General features: G+C 36.0%; 1 protein-coding gene across 1 annotated transcript in view; it reads right to left on the bottom strand.

Moving 5' to 3' along the window:
* The window catches only part of LOC101407136 (olfactory receptor 5AP2), a 508331-nt gene that overhangs the window by 30900 nt on the left and 459013 nt on the right, over positions 1 to 18418 (bottom strand). The window lies entirely within an intron of this gene.

The following is an 18418-nucleotide window of genomic DNA, read 5'->3' as shown; positions in this document are numbered from 1 at the left end:
AATAAATGTCTCATCTTTCCATTCTGCAAGTCACAGGAAGAATCTAAAATATATTTGACACCAAACTAGAAAAGACTAAGGTTCCTTCATAAATTCAGGATTTTCAAAAGCTAGCTCTTTAATCTTTGTAATTTAAATCACTTGCATAACATTTCCTCCAATGTGTGATTAAATTGTTTATTAAGTTTGGTAGATAGATTTGATAGATAGCAGTTGATCTTTGGTAATATCTCATTTTCCAAGAACAATTTCACAAGGCATTATAGTGTAGGGCTAAGCATCAATTCTGGAGAAGGCCAATCTGAATATGAATTCTGACTCCATAAATTCTCAGCTGGGTCACTTGGGTAAGTTTCTAAACTTCTCTAAGCTCATTTTTCTCCTGTTAAGTGGGAACTATATTGATACTTAATTCATAGGATTATCTTCATTACACTAGAAAGTGCATCTAGTAATTTTAGCATAGTATCTGACATGTAGTAAGAGCTTAGTAAATTATAGCTAACAATATTATGTAAACTTCAAGTTTATTCAATTTGCAAGAAATATACTTGTGTTGTAAGCATGGAAGGACTGTGAGACATGATCATAAGAGAAGTACTTGCTATATCCAAAAAAACATTAATTGTTATCTATTATAATTCTGTATTACATGATAAGAATTTTTAAGTATTTTGTGACAGTAAATCACATCTTCACAACTCCAAAATCTATTTATATCCATTTTGACGATGAGAACATTGAAGATCAGCTATACTATTTTATCAAAGACAGAGTACTTGGCAGAGCCATAATTTGTACTCGAGTCTGCCTAACTCAAAAATTTCCTTTAGTTAGACAACTGCTAGTTTTATTTTACCATTACTAGTATTATTTTTTTAAATCTCACTAGGTAATTGTAAACATAGGCACAGCAGACAAAACATACCCTAAGGCCGTAAGTGATGTGTAGAAATAATCTGCTTCAAAGAAGTCCTCACCACATACTCATGCGAACAGAAACCCATAAAAGACAAAACAGACATGACATCCACGTGCAAAAAATACAATTCCATGAAGATAAAATAAATCTTCTTTTATGATAACCACAAATGAGACACTGCTGTAACCCAACTCAGCCCTTTTATAGATTAAAAATAAAGATAATGAATACATACACAGTGAAATCCCTGAGTCATCTGCTTTTTCTCATTTTAGGACCCTAGGCTGAATTTTGGACTCTTGAGGGATAATGTCCCAGACCAGTAATTAAAATTTACTTATTCGTACTGAGGGATTCCTGATGGATGCATTAATTGTCTGTTCCTCCTCTTCTCTCTCCCCCGCGTATGAACCTTTGCCACGGTTAAACGCAACATGCCTTCCAAGAGACCAGGGTGTCCTCATCCTTCTGTATTGCCTAATACTGGTCATCATGAAAATGGGTGCATTTATCACAAGAACAGTAAAACCTTAAAAGCAGGCCTCAGAGACTATACACAGAGTCATTTCCTGGAATCAACTGGAATTTGGAGATGGTTATGATCTTAGTATACTTTCAATAATCTACATAGCAAATTTGAAGCCTAAAATCTCTTCTTGATTATAGCAAACTCTGGAACCATCTATTATTGCACAACAACTAAACAGAAACTGTTTATAAGGAAATAGTAAAGACGGCAAGGGAACTTACTAGTCTTGTGAGCTCAGACATATCATTTCACTGTCATGATCCTTAGTTTATTCATTTTTAAAATGGGCATAAAAATATCTAGACCACTACATCACTCCTTTGTTATGGAGCTAAATGGGAGAAAAGAAAGAATAAAGGCAGGAAGGAAGAGAGGAAGGAAAGGAAATAAAAAGTTAACATTTATTAAGTCCCTTCAAGGTACAAAGAGCCCGCTGAGTCAAATAATGCCTCCACATAATAATATAACGTAATCTGGTGATTCTCAAATCCTGAATGCACTATAGTCGATTGTTGTAGTGTATTTGTTTGGTTTTAATATCAGTGCCCAGGCCCTATCCTGAATCAATTAAATCAGAATCTCTGCAAATAGGACTTAGGTGTTTTGAAAATCTCCCCAGGTGAGCCACTGAGGCCTTATTTTCCCACTATTTTTACTAGGAAAAAGGATACATTTGTGGATTTAGAAAAAGTTTAGCCCAAAATCTTCATCCTCTTAGGAAGTTTCATGTCATTACCTCCCCACTTTTCCCTACTACATTCCAACTTTTAAGAACTGTTGTGTGAAAACAGTCTAAAAACTACCACATCCATCTAAGACTTTTTGGAATGTCCAATTCTACTGTACTTTAAAAAAGCTGGAGTCCCTCAGATTAGATCCCCACCAGGTGTCATCCTCCTCAGACTGCATTGGCTCTGGAATTGCGATGGAAGCTACTCAGTATGCAAAGGAAAAACAATACATGGCAGACATAGCATCTTTTAAAGTATACTTTCTCATTTGAGCCTCATAACTCCTGGAAATAGAGAGAACTCCGCTAGATGGAAATCTAGAAAGGACAGATCACTTGTCTAGGTTTGTGTAGTTCATAAGTGATATGAAAAGCACTTAAAGGTTTCTCACATTAATACGTACATTGTCTAGGGCGGTGGTCAGCGCAAGGACCTATGTAAACCATGGAATTTTCTTGAAGCAATATGGGATCCTAAGACAATATGATCCATGACCTACCATCAGCAGAGCTTGAGTGTTTCTGTGACTAGTAGACATTACTCTGTATCAAAGGGCCATATACTGAATGCAGCCTGCAGTATTCCATTGACTCAAGCAAGTCCCGTTTTGTAAATCAGTCAGTCAACAATTATTTATTGAAGGCCTACTATGTGTTAGGCACTCCACTGGGAATTAAGCAGTCACAAGAAAATCTGTAAGATAACAAACTCTGATGAAACTAATTAGATGACACACTAGTGAAAAATGAATAAAATTGGATACCGATAAATTCATGAAGAAAATCAAACTAGGATGTCAGCAAGATGGCAGAATATGAATTTTCAGTGATCATAAAACTACCATGAACAACTATATGCCAACAAATTGGATAACCTGGAATAAATGGATATGTTTCAAGAAACAAGACAACCTTCTAAGACTGAATCATGAAAAAGATAGAAAATCTGAACAGACCAATAAAGAGTAAGGAGATTGAAGCAGTTGTCAAAAACCACTCAGCAAAGAAAAGTCTATGACCAGTTGGCTTCATGAGTGACTGTTATCAAACATTTAAAGAAGAATTAAAGCAAATTCTTTTCAAACTCTCCCACATAATTGACAAGGAGGGGACACTTACAAACTCATTTTATGAGACCAGCATTACCCTGATATCAAAGTCAAGGGTGTTACAAGAAAAGAAGAGTAAAGTTAATATTTTTGATGTACTTAGATGCAATAATCCTCAATAAAATTTTAGCAAATGGAATTCAACAGCACCTTAAAAGGATCACACATCGTGATCAAGTGGGATTTATCCCTTGGATGCGAGAGTGGTTCAACATACATAAATCACTAAGTGTGATATACCACAGTAACAGAATGAAAGATAAAAAACACATGATCCATCTCAATAGATGCAGAAAAAGCAATTGACAACTTCAACATCAGTTCCTAATAAAAGCTCTCAACAAATTCAGATTAGAAGGAATTGACTTCAACAAAATAAGGCATGAAGGACAACCCCACAGCTAATATTATGCTCAATGGTGAGAAACTGCAAGCTTTTCCTCTAAGGTCAGGAGCAAGACAAGGATGCCACTGTTAGCTATAGACAAGTGAGATTGCCTTAAATTACAAGTCTTCTGCACATCAAAGGAAAGAATCAACAGAGTGAAGAGACAATGCACAGAATGGGAGAAAATATTTGCAATTCATAATCTTATACTCTGATATTTGCAATTCATAATCTGACAAAAAAATAGCAGAAAAACAAGAAATCTAATTAAAAAATGGACAAAGGACCTGAACAGACAGTCTTAAAAGAAGACATACAAATGGCCATAGATATACAAAAGAGTGCTCAGCATCACCAGCCAACAGGAAAATGCAAATCAAAACCTCAGTGTGATATCACCTCAAATCTATAAAATGACTATTTTCAAAAAGATAATGTGAATGTGGAGGAATAGGAACTTTTGTATACTGTTGGTGGGAATGTAAACTGGTGCAGCCAGTATGGAAAAAAATATGGCGCTCCTCAAATAATTACAAATAGAACTACCATATGATCCAGTAATCACATTTCTGGGTATATAGCCAAGGGAAACTAAACCAGTAAATCAGTATTTCTAAGAGATACTATGTTCATTGCAATCTTATTCACAATAGCCAAGGTAAGGAAACAACCTAAGTGTCTGTTGACCAAAGAATGCATAAAGAAAATGTGATATACATATATATATGTATATATGTATATGATTGTGACATTCAAAACTGACATACATATGATTTATATATATTATATAAATATATATTGTATATAGATTTATATATTTTTATAAATTTTATATATATAACAATTTTACATATAATTTTATAAATTATATATATTTATATATGATTTATGTATATTATATATGTTATAGATATAATGTGGTTTATATATTTTATATGTATACATTATATATACGTTTTATATATTATATATATACACACATAATGGAATATTTTTCAGCCCCAGCAGAAGAATGAAATCCTGCTGTTTGTGACAACATGGATGAACCTGGATGGCATTATGCTAAGAAAGAAAGACAGAATAGACAAATACTTCATGATCTTGCTCGTAAGTGAATATAAAAAGGTCTAACTTACAAAAGCAGAGGGTAGAATGGTGGTTGCCAGGGGCTGGGGGGGTGGGGGAAATGGGGAGATATTCAAAGAGTACAAAGTTTGTCATGCAGGATGAATAAATTCTGGAGATCTAATTTACAGCATGGTGACCACAGTTAATAATACTATATTTTATACTTGAAATTTGTTAAGAGAATAGATCTTAAGTGTTCTTATCACACACAAAAAATAACTATGTAAGATGATGGATATTTTAATTAACATGACTGTGATAATCATTTCACAATATTTATGTATATAAAAATATCACATTGTACATCTTAAATATATGCAATTTTTATTTGTCCATTATACCTCAGTAAAGCTGGAAATACAAAAGAAAATCAAATCGTCCATGACAAAAAAGAGTAACAGGGGCTGCTTTGGTCTGGGTTGTCAGAGAGGCATCTCTAAGAAGGTGGTGTTTGAGTTGAAACCCACGTGGTGAGAAGCAGGCAAAGTGAATATTGGAGGAAGAGTTCATAGTGCACAGCCCTGGTATGAAAAAGACAGAAGGCCCATAAAGCAAGAGTCTGGATAGAGAATGAGGCAGAGAAAGGAAAGAGATAACACCAAAATTAGATGATGTAAAAAAAAAAAAGAAAACAGTACAATAACCTTACATACTCTCCAGAATGGCTAAAATTTAAAAGACAAAAAAAGCTAATTTTTGTGAGAATATAGAGCAACTAGAGTTTGTACATGCTGATAATGAGGATATAACAGCACAATCACTTTTGAAAACTATTTAACAGTATTACTAAAGCTGAATGACCCAGCCATGCTAATACTAAGTATATATTCAAAAGAAATGGGTATATTTATTCACTAAATGATGTATCCAAGAGTAGATGCACTTTTAATCATAGTTTCAAACTGGAAACTATCCAAATGCTCATCAAATTAGAGTGGACAGGGCTGGCCCCGTGGCTTAGCGGTTAAGTGCATGTGCTCCGCTACTGGCGGCCCAGGTTCGGATCCCGGGTGCGCACTGACACACCACTTCTCCGGGCATGCTGAGGCCGTGTCCCACATACAGCAACTAGAAGGATGTGCAGCTATGACATACAACTATCTACTGGGGTTTTGGGGGAAATAAAAAAAAAGGAGGAGGATTGGCAACAGATGTTAGCTCAGAGCGGGTCTTCCTCAGCACAAAAAAAAAAAAAAAAGAGGAGGATTAGCATGGATGTTAGCTCAGGGCTGATCTTCCTCACAAAAAAAAAAAACGTAGAGTGGACAAACATAATGTGATATATCTCAAGGTGGAATATGAGACAACAATGAGAATGAATAAATTACAATAGCATGGAACACTATAAATTAATCTTACAAACATAACCTTGCATGAAAGAAAACAAAAACAAAAAAGTACATAGTATATGGTTGCCTTTACATTAAACTCAAAAACAGGTAAAACTAATCTATGATTAAGAGTCAAGATGGTGATTAGTCTTGGGAAAGGATGGAAATTTACTATAAAGGAGAATTAATATGACTTCTGGGATACTGATAATGTTTTATTTTTTTAAATATGGGTGCAAGTTACAGTGATGTGTCAAATTTGTGAAAGTTCATTAAACTGTACATTTTGCTTGGTTCATTTTTCTGTATGAGATATGATAAACACACATATATATATGATACATATATCTATATCTATATATCTACATATCACATATATGTGTTTCTCTGTGTGTGTGCATGTATATATTTTACACGTACACATGTAGTCTTAAAAAGAAAATTATGTAGGGGACAAATTATTCTGAACTTTCTAGATGAGTGTTTCTCAAATTTCAATATGCATATTAATCACATCATTTTCTTGCTAAAATGTAGATTCTAATTCAGTAGGTCTGAGGCAGAGCCGGAGAGTCTTCCTTTGGAACAAGATACCAGATGATGCTCAGGATGCTGGCTTGTGAACCAGACTTTGAGTAGTACAGTTTTAGGTCATGGTAACGATTTTAGATTTTATTCTCATTATAATATTTGAGGACTTTAAGCAGCACTCTACTATGATGTGATTTGTAACTTAAAATTGCTTTGGCTGTCCATGAAGAAAGTAGACTTTAGGGAATAAAAAACAAAGTAGTGGTACCAGTAGGTGAAAAAAGTTTATGGTACCTTTGGTTGGCATTGTCTTCATAAAGACGGCTAAACGCGGAAGAAAAAAAAGAGAAACTAATTTTGGTAAGTTCTTGTGTAGCCTTCATCCTTGCTGCCATAGCTAATTTGTAATGTGCTCACTATTTAAATACAGGGAAATGTTCTCAGTGTGAATCATTTGTCCACCTGATTACTGAATGTCTTTTCTGCAATCGGTGTCCCCTAGTGGCCATTTATAATGGATCATGAATATCCTCACACTGTCCTTTCCAAGAGATTCGTCCATATACCTCTGGCCAACCTCCTTGTCATTAATTTTCCAGTCTTATTCTAAGTCCCTGCTCAGTTAGTCAATTTACTAGTCACTTCTCATGAAACAGAGCAGAGATGCAACTCAGACTACCCCCCCTTTTTATTCTAAAAGAAGACAACCCATTGTACCCCCATGATATTCTGTGTGTGCACACTTTGGGCCTAAATTTGTATCCCTAACACTACTGCTCAGAATTCTTAGAGGATCAGAAATTCTTAGAGGATAGCTCAGTCTATATTTTCAGAGTGAGAAAATAAATAGCATGAACCTGAAATTTTCTGTTGTGTCTAGAAAACGTGAATGCTTCTACAAGTGATAGAGGCAAGGCCGAAAGGAAGCAACTTAAATAGTCTCCTGCTGGTGACGTTGTGACATTCTGAGTATCAATAAAAAATCACGGTAATAACCAAAATAATATATTTTTTTAAATTGCAGTATATTGAACTAATGAAAGCCAAGGAGTTCAAGATACTCAAAAAAAGAAAAGCAAATATAGAGAATATTAGATGGTAGTAATAAAACAAAAGAAGGGGGAGTATAATATATTATTTCATTTTGATTGAATTTTAAAAGGTAGTGTATGATTAAATAAGTATATAGTGTATGGAAACATATAGAAATTCAAATAAATTTAGATATGTCCATGTTTTATTAGTATAAAATGCAAACAATAAGTGTAGATAGCCATGTTTTCCAATTGGTTCCAGTAAAATTAGGAGCTCTACAAAGATTAGGAAGGAATGATCAGCACTGATGAATATTAATAATAATAAGCAACAGTTGTCACACAGAATAACCAAGTTGAAACAGAGTAATTCCAATATTCTGAGTTAAATAAGGGTTCTTAAATGAAAAACAATTTATGCAGACTCAGTCTCTGATATAATAGATGAAGATGGAGTACATTTATTACCTAGAATAAACTTATTACAGATTAAATATTCTTGAATAAACCTCATGTATTAAGTTAATATATAATAACATAAAATTGTTTATTTAATGATGGCTGAGAATTGAAAAAATAATTTTAGAAGGAGATGTCATTTTGCAGAATAACCAAAAACTTTTGTTTAAAATGATGGATATAAAAAATTATATTGACATTAAAGTTTAACTATAAAAATGAATATCAACCTTTGACACATTGCTTCTGTTTTATTTACTTTAGGAAAACTGTTTTATTTTCCAAATAAGAAACCACTGCTGGCCTGAGAAGATGTTTTTATTGATTTGTATCTTGTAAGTTTACCTTAACTCCAAGAAAGGTCCAAATAATATTACTAAAACATAAAAAGATTACAAATAAGCATATCAATAATCTTAGGAAGTCATGACACTAAATATAGACATAATGAAGAAATTAATTAAGCCTATGGTATTGATGTTTATAACATGTTTGTCATCATTGCGTTGGAAATGTTTTGCCTTCAGTAAGTATTTAAATAGTCAAGAGAATCGATCATATTGAATGTTTAATTATAGTATAAATTCCTAAGACTCTTGAGGAAATACTGTGAATTCTTGAATCCTGTATGGATGCACCTGTGTTGATAAATTTGGCTGATTACTCCTTACATTTCATTCTTGGTGTACCACTTTTAGAACCCAATCTTATGCATGCTTCCCAGACTCCTGCCAACATAGATTGGTGAGGTCCGATAACTTTTTTAGTGTATATTTCCTCGAAGAGCAAGTCTTTGATTTCTTCCTCTGGGCTAGTGATATTCAATTTTCCCTACAGAGGCAATGTGGAGTGGTGAGGTTGGGTGTTGAGGAGAATTGCATGAGCTCATAAGGTAATCCCCTAAGCGCAGTCATTGGGAAAGTTTTGTCCAAGGAAAAGCTGATTCCCTTGTGGGAAGTTAGGGACTGCTTCCTCAGGCAAGGATTTTTGTTTTCGGCTCTGTCCCTGTCTGCTCGATGTCCTCATCCTATTATTTTATAGTCTTAACTTTTCCTCTATCATTTCTTTTAGCTTACCATAAAACCTTTGGCAATGTTGAGCATTTAATTGGTACTGATTCCCTGCAGTCTCACAATCAGGCTCTGGCCTGGACCACAACCATATCTTTCCTGAAGGACTAAAGGAGTTGAGAAACTCCTTCAAACTTGCAGCTGACGTTTGAATATACCCTTTCATGTTTATAGTAGGATAATCACAGTTTTCAGTTCAAACAACCCATGATTTTTATGACCAATGTTATTGTGGTCATGATTCATGCTACAATCAATCAGTCTCTCAGTGCTTTGCCCTCCAGCTGCACTTCATGCTGTGACGTTACTGGTGATAATTTAAATTATGAAGATGCCACTACCTGCCATGGCTCTCTAGCATCCTATTTCCCTGGCAAGCAATATATCTGCACATTCTTTAAATATGTAAGCAAACTAATCCCAGAGACTCAGTTGAAGGTTTTGATTTTAGGGCTACTCCTAATATTCATTACTCTATCAGTCAGAGTTCTGTCAGGAAAGAGATGGCCCACTCAAATTGGACTATTTGAGGAGAATTTAATAAAGGGAGTATTTAGAAAGAGCTGTGAACAGAGTACGGGAAAATCACAAAGGGTAGACTAGTCCTTTGACACAGCATCTTACTACATCTAGGCCTGAGGGGAGAAGGGAAAAGGGCAGTTATCAGAAGCCAGAGAAAGAGGGAGAGAGATTTCATGGGGAGGAAAACCAAACAAAAGCTGGGACAATGGTTTAGGGACGAATGTGGCCTTCATTGACCGAGCAGGGAGAGAGTCTGAGAATAAGTCTTCTGACTCAGTCTTCTCTCTCCTTCTGGCTCCTCCTCCCAGTGGCCAAATTACTTGATACACTTGATACAGCTTGGTCTCCTGGAGCAGAGAATGTGATGGAAAAGGATGGCAGTCAAACTAGAGGGACAAATGGAAGACATCAAAGCACCCTACAGAAATATCAGTACCCACATGCTTATCAATATTCAAATATACATGTGTGTATATATATATGTTACATATATATTCATATATTTATGTATTTGAATTCAGAAAAACTCAATGCTGAATACACAGGAAAATTATGGTTCAATTCATCTATCACTGGGGACTCGCAGTCTCTAAACAAAACCTTTCTGAGTCTTATTAAATAAAATTGACCTGCCTTTGTCAATGTATAGTTTTGTTTAATTGCCTTGTTTGCTATTTCCCTCAAACTACAAAACCATGAGGAATTCTGTGGATATAAAACCCTTGGGGTCTACTAACTGTTATAAGAGATTCTGGAACAAGCTGATTTGAATATTAGAATGCTGGAATGAGGTCTTGCTATGAATTTCAGTAAATTGTCTGATTCAGGTATTACTGATGGCATAGAAATTTTGTTTTATTCCCACAATGACTCAACACCTGTTTACATTCTGTTATATGGCAGGAGCTACAAAGCCTCATTTTCATACCCCATCATCATTCTATGACAGTTTCTGAAACTGCTGAGAGGAAAAAGGGAGACTTAGATTTCTCTACTACTCGTGGTGAGAAAGTGCAATTTACGTTCAAGGAAGGAATGGAAAATAAAAATATACGATTGACACACACACACACACAAATAGCCATTGAGAACCATTTACCAAAGGAATGAGTTTTTGTCAATATCTCAAGAGCCCTAGAGGGCAGCAGACTACGAAAGATGTCTACACTCATGTTCAAAATAACAAGTGAAAAATTTAAATTTTTTAAAATTTATATTTGTCCCAGAAGGCAAGAAGACACAAAGTACATTTAAAAAGAATGTCAAACAACAAACAACCATGACTGTCAGGTTATCAATAGCCACTAGGTGAGACTGGCCAGAAGAGGACTCCTTTTTTATAAAACTTTAACCTGTAACCTAGCATCCATGTTTAAGCCTCAAAGGAAACACGGTGAAAATATATGCACTATTTTGTTTGTGTGTGTTTGTGCTGCGGTATGAACAATTTCTATTGAGAAGATCCACAGAGGTCTAGTTCCCAAAAGTGTTAGTGACCCAGCAAAAGTTTATAATTATTTTTAAAGGAATGCAGCATAAGACAGAGAAATAAAGAAATCAACAGAAGATGGGGTGGGCACCATGATGGACAATTTGGACTCATGAAGAGAGCTCTGGGCCAAAGGAGAGGAGGCTCGACTAGCAGAGGAAAATAGCAAAAATAATTGCTATATTGCTACCAATTTTACCATCTTCACTCTTTTGCATAATAATTTCACTACTTTGCAATTATATGACTTGAATAACCAACGTAATATTAAAAGTTCAGCACATAATATCTATTATTGGATGTCAAAGCCTCTTCTAATCTCCTTGAATCTCCCTACAATCTTATAAGAAATTCATTATTATAGATGAGAAGTGCATTACATTACAGAAGAGGAAGTTGATTCTTAGGAGGATTAATTAAGTTTCCAAAGGTGGCCAAGTTATACAGGGTTGGAATCAGAATTCAGCCCAGATCTGTCTGACCCCACATCTCATGCTGAACAGTCCATATTGCCTCCCCAAATTATTGTCTACTCTCCTGCAAAATACCTGTGTATATACGCATATTAGTTCATTTCATCTTCACACCCTTGTAAAGTAGGACTACTGTCATTCTAATAATAGTGGCCAATATTGCAATGTTTCTCAAAATATTGCATAGCATCAGCTTGCATCAGAATCACTTGGACTACTTAAGGGAGAGATTCCTTGGAACTCTGACCTATTATATTTGAATCTCAAGGGGGTGAGGCCCAGGAAGCTGCAACTTAGCAAATGTCACATGGAGCTTATGCTTTCTGAATTAGAGAGCCAAGGATGTATTGAACGTTTTTCATGTGTCAAGTCCTCTGATAAGTAGTTTAAAAACTTTGTATCCTTTAATCTTTATAAAAGCCCAGTCAAGTAATTAAAATTATTATTCTTGTCTTAAAAGTGAGACGGTTGAGACTTAATATAATTAAATAATTTGTATAAGGTCTTTTGACAGCTGGTAAGCAGTAAAATAGAATTTGAATCCTTGTCATCAGCCTGAAGACCCAGTGCTGTCTCTACTTTGACTACCTTCTAATCATGGGCACTATTGATTTTGGAGACATGGTTCCTAACAACTCTTCAATATAAAAGACAATTTGCTACTCAGATGGAAACCACTTCCCTCACAAATATACTCTATTTTGAAATAAAATTTGTCTGTATATCTCAGCGGTCAGACTGTGTATTCCATGACTATTTGTTCTTGGTTTTTCTTGCACATTCCTGTGAATAGCACAGAATAGTCAGAGATTTCTAGTTACTGCAAGTAATGTGGGATAACAAACAATTCCTTTAAGGCTTACATGCCATCATTAGGGCAGACCAGAATGGGGATTTGATTGACATACTTCTTGAGAATTAGGGCAGTCCATCTATTCGATCATTCAGCAAATACCATTTGTGCCTACTCTGTGCCAGATACTGTTCTAAACACTTGCATCCAACAGTGAACAAAACAAGCAACAAACTGTGCCCTTCTTGCATAAATATGTATAAGTACAAATATAAATAAAGCAGGGAAAGGGGATAGAGAGTGCTGGGGGATGCGGAGCAGGCACAATTTTGAAAAGGGTGATCAGGAAAGACCTCTCAGAGAAGGTGATATATTTTTGAGCAACTAATGGAAGTAAAAGAATATTCTAAGCAAAATAAACAGCAAGCATAAATATTTCAAATGTAAATGTCCTTTGGGCTGTAAATAAAGTGTGTGTACATATGTGTGTGTAGAGTTCATGCAGAGATATGCAAGCATCTAGCCAAGAGTTTTCCTGAGACAGAAATGTCCCATTGCATTGCAAAGCTGTCTCATTCCCACCTACGCTCCCCTCTCACTAGGTTATCAACCATCTTTATGAGAGGACAGGGTAGAACAGGGCATGAGGCTTGGGAGGTCAAGGGTTATTTGCCGCTTCTCTTCAAGATGTGACTAACAGCAAAAATGCCTAAAAGGAAGGAGGATTTATGTCATGACGGGAGGAGGCTTAGGAGGAATTTGCTGTGGTAGAAAGAGCACAGAATGAGGAGTCAGAGGCACTGAGTTTTAGACTAAGTCATGCCCACTGATTTGCTTTATAATTACCAATAGTCACTTTGCATCTCTAGGAGGTCTCTCTTTCCTCATTTTTCTGATCCAGAGTAGGGGTGGAGTAGAGTGTTTATGCATTCATTATTCAGGCTTGCTGCACACATGTGGATTTGAGAGATGCTAGTTGCCTGCCTACCACCACTAAGCATTTTGCCACAGCCCCTGACATTTCAAACATTTAACACTGGTCTAGGTGAAGTCATTGTCTCAGAGAATGTTCTGAGTGTGACATTAAAAGCCCTCTGCAATCTCATCTAACATCATTCCAACAAAAATATGCTACATACTCCAGACAGATCTGACACACTTTAGACAGTTTCTCCACCCTCTAGTCATTCCATTCCCTGCTTCTATGCTTTGATAGCTGTAGTTTCCTTTTCATTGCCAGAAATCTTCCTCCCACCTGGTAACTGCCCATGCATCTTCAAGCACACGAGCATGTTTTTCCCTCCTGTCTAAAACCTTTCATAGCACACACAATGCTTCCCTCATTGCTCCTAGCAAGCTGTCCACTCTGGCCTGCCTCCCACTATGAGGCATGATAGATAATTCTATCATAACCTATTGTACTTACTTGTATACAAAGATTTGGTTTCTCCTAGTAAACTACACCCTTCTTGAGGTCAGGTCTCATGCCTTAGTTTTGTCTCTTGTTCCTAGTACCTAGCAGAGTATTTAGAATAAATTAAATGCTAGGTAGAGATGCAGATTTGAGGACAGATATTGAACACTGAGAGAACTGGTTTGAATCTTGGCTCTACAACCCTCAAATTTTGTGACCTTGAACAACGTATGTGCAAACATTTCTTAGATAGCTCATCTCTAAAATAGGAGTAACAATCACATTTACTTCATAAGATTATAGTGAAGATTAAAATAAAATGACTCCTTTGAAGCACTCAGCAGAGTGTCTGGCACATACTAAGTACTCCATAAATATTATGATACATAATGGAGAAACTTGACAAGTTGCTTTTGGGGACATTAGCCAATCTGACACCTTTCTTGTCACTTAAAAATTGGGTAATCAGTTGATGAAAAGTGAGACTGAATATGTTTGTTACAAAATCTATCTGTATAGACACTCAGGATGAGTGAAATCCACTTCTGAAACAATACAGCCATTGCTGAATCGAAGCTCAAAGATTATGACTCTCTGAAGTACACTTGGTGTTGAGGAATGTACAGATTTTGTAATCAGATCTCCTTGAGCTTCAATCTTGCCTGCACTTACTTCTGAGTTTACCTTCGAAAAGTTAATTAAATGCTCTGGATCTATTTTCCTGTCTATAATGGGAACTGCAACACATACTACACAGAGCTGTTTGACAATTAAATAAGTTCCCAAGGAGGTGTTTTGCAAAGAGTAGTTTCTCAAAATACAGTGATTATTGTTATTACTTTTTAAGTCCTTCTCTTCTTTTGCATTGAGAAAGATTCTCCAAAATAAAGTTAGCACACTTTTGGTTTAATTGCCTTTTCAGGGACTTTCAAAGCTATGAAACTCTGAGGTCCTTAAGGTATCAAATACACGGGGGAGCCTGAGCAGGTATAAGTTATCTGGATCCATGGTGTGGTCCTTTGTTGGTTGGGACTCTGAGAGTTGCAGGTAAGTGTCTTGGTCCTGGGTGAGGTGAGTTGAATGTTTGTGCACTCATAATCTGAGTTGGCTATAAATGTAAAAGACACAGGACTCTGCCAGAAGATGACTTGGGTACGACTTGGAAGCATTTATATCAACATACATATGTGAGGTACTCACCTGGGACAGCATCTGCATTTCTCAGCATTATCCTATTAGTTTTTGTTAAGGTGTTATAACAAAAAGAGAGAGATCCCTGAAGCCCACAAGCAACTGTTAACCTAATATCAAATATGAAAGGAGGTGGCTTAGTGGTTAAATACCAGGTCTCTGGAGTAAGACAACATCACTTACTAATTGTGCAATTACTAGCTATTTATTAAAACTCAGTTTGCTCATCTGTAAAATTATTTCTATTAATCTCTAAACATACCTATGATGGATGCTGTGGGAATAATAAAATAATGCATGTGAAACACTAAGCACAGTGCTTGACTCAGAGTAAAGCATCCAAAATTTTTAGCTATTATTTTTATAAATGATCAAATCTTAGGATCGTTATGAGAATCAGTGAACAAGAGAATCAGGACATTAAGATTGAGTCCAGGAGTTTTCAACGTTTTCCCACAGGAAACCCCTTTTATCTCACGGATTCATGTTTTCAAAGATTTTGTTCAGCCACAAAATTGTTCTCAGTTTATATCGAGTGATTTGTTTAAAATCAACAGCCCGCAAGATCTCATAGTAAGCCTACTAAGTAAAATGATATATTTTTCCAAGAAAAGTAGATGGGAAAGAGTATATTCTAGTGAAGGGAAAAGAAAAAAAGTTAAATTAGTGGGATGTGTGTAATAGTAGATAATGAGCAGCACTAGGGAGAGCGATAAAGTAGAAAAAAGATATAAGAAATGTGAGGGACGTATACTGCAATACAGTGATGGGGGAACATCTGAAAAGGGGTAATATCAGAGGTAATTAAGACTTGAAGAATGTGAGGGAGTTCGCTATCAAGATACCTGAGGAAGAGCATTCTAGTCACAGGGAGGAGCAGCTGCAAAGCCTCTGACCATGTGCTGTTTGTTCTATGAGTGGAAAGGAGGGCAGCATGGCTGGGGCGGAGATAATAGTGGAGGGGAGAACAGGAGAATCAGATGCAGAAAAGTAATAAGCTTGTACACTTTGTAAGGATTTTGGCTTTTACTGTGAATAAATGGGCAAGTCATTGGAGTGTTTGAAGAAGAAGAGTAACGTGATCTAACTGGTATATTAAAAGGCTCACTCTAGCTGCCTTGTTGAGAGACTCGAGTGGGGTGAGCACGGAAGCAGGCAGGAAGCAGGGAGACCATTAGGAAGCTCTGCAGTAACGCAAACGTGAGATAATGGTGGGTTATTCTGGGGTAGAGCCACGGGAGCTGGGAAGAGTTGGTCAGATTCTGGATCTATTTTGAAGGTAAAATCAAGACGTTTCTGGTTAATCAGCTACAAAGTAAAAGACAAAGAGGAGTCAAAAATATTCAGTGATTTTCCCTAAACTGAGATAATGCCATTTACTGCAGTGGAGAAATCAGAGAGAAAAGCAGGCTTAAGAGGGACTGATAGGAACTCAGTTTCTCTTGAAATGCCCAGTGGGACACCCTGTTAGAGATGTTAAGTAGGTATTTATATCCATGAGTCTGGAGCTCAGAGAAGAGAAATGGTCAGGAGACTAAAAAAATAATAAGATTTACACATGGAAATCACTTAAAGTCTAAAGTTGTTAGACTGGATGACTCGACAGGGAGTGACTGTGGATGGAAAAGGGAAGCGATTCAAGGGTTGATTCTGGGCACTCCAAAATTCAAAGCTGGGGCAATAATGTTACTGAGAACACACAGCCATGGAAGCAGAAGGAAACCCAGGCAAGTTTGAAGACCTGGAAGCAGAGAGAAGAGAGTGTTTCCAGCAAGGACGGATAAACTATGTCAAATGCTGCAGATAAATCATATCAGAGGAGGACTGAAAGGTGGTCATTGGACCGAGTTGTGTGTGGTCCCTGAACCTAGACGAGGGCACCGTTAGTGGAGGAATAGCAGCCAAAGCCTAGGTGCAGCAGTCATCTGTTGTTCTATATTTACTCAGAAATAAGTCAATTTAGTAGCTTTGGTTTTCATTAACACTGATATTGACAGTCTAATAGGATCTGAGTGTTTTTCTGGATTCCAAGAGGCTGGACATACATACCCATGTTCACTGGGATTTTTGTTTATTTAGCTACAAAACCACTTCGGTTGATGGGAAGTTAGTGTGAATGGAATTGCCCACGAAGTGTAATACAGATGTCCTGTTGCTGGATATATTCCAGGCTACCCATTTCAGGGGAACATTTGTAGTTGTATGTGCAGAGAATCCTGCAGAGGGTGAGCAGATTTCTTTGTCATCAGATGGAATATCGAGTCTCATCATCATATTCTAAGGCATATATTTTCTTCCCAATTGTCATTATTAAAGAAATAATCCTTAATAATAAAAAATTCTAAAAGAAACAAAAATGTAATATAAAGTGTAAGTTTCTAGTACTATGTTACGTACGTAGTATACATGAATTACTTAAATTTAAAATTGGTAATTTAGATTATTTCTATATATTTTTATTCTTATAATATATATAAAATACAGCAAATCCTGTGTACTCTACAATGCCATCATAGTACATCATTCTTCTTTATACTTTTTTCCAAAACTTTGTACATATCCTCTTTTTTCCCTATAATCTCCTGAGTATTTTCTTATGACTATAGATATTATTATGAAATATGAATTTATAATGGCTGCAGAGTGTCTCAGTATATGGAAGTACTGAAAGAAAAATACTTGATTCTTTAAAAAATATATTAAAAATAGGTGAAGTTCAGTATCTCAGATGCAAATAAGTAACACTTGAGCTAAGAAGTCACATATTTAGCAAAAAAGCAAATTGACATTGTAAAGAAGACCACGGTACAAGAAAATAGGAATTATAAGGCCATCCTTCCTTTACTTGAACAATCATTCCTAAGGGAAAAAATAGATAACCAACTTCAGAAACTTGGAATTGAATATTGTTAAAGTCATTGAACACGGAGTCCATTACACTGAGGGGGCTCTTAGACCCCGGTAGCTTACATAAACAAACCAATATCTAAGACAGAGTCACTGCACTTGAATCCGAGAAAATGAAACTTTAGAACAACCAATCACAAACTGCCAGCTTACCTTACCTTATTTTCCCAAATAAGGTAACCATTTCAAATATAGTCAATCAAATAATTGCCTTGCTTTCCTTTTGTGTCTTCTCTGTAAAAACCTGTCCCCTAGCTCCTGATGGGGGTGAGCTCCTAACTACTTTCAGTTTGACACTTGGCTGGATTCAAATCAATATAAGATCAAGTAAACTGTTAAAAATTTTAATGTGCCTAAGTTTATCTTTTAACAGTGCATAGTCATAAGTTTTAAGTGGT

Source organism: Ceratotherium simum, chromosome 34 (assembly GCF_057802395.1).
Source record: "Ceratotherium simum simum isolate JZ-2026a chromosome 34, ASM5780239v1, whole genome shotgun sequence".
Classification (NCBI taxonomy): domain Eukaryota; kingdom Metazoa; phylum Chordata; class Mammalia; order Perissodactyla; family Rhinocerotidae; genus Ceratotherium; species Ceratotherium simum.
The sequence above is the reverse complement of the archived record's forward strand: the minus strand, read 5'-3'. Positions and strand labels throughout refer to the sequence as shown.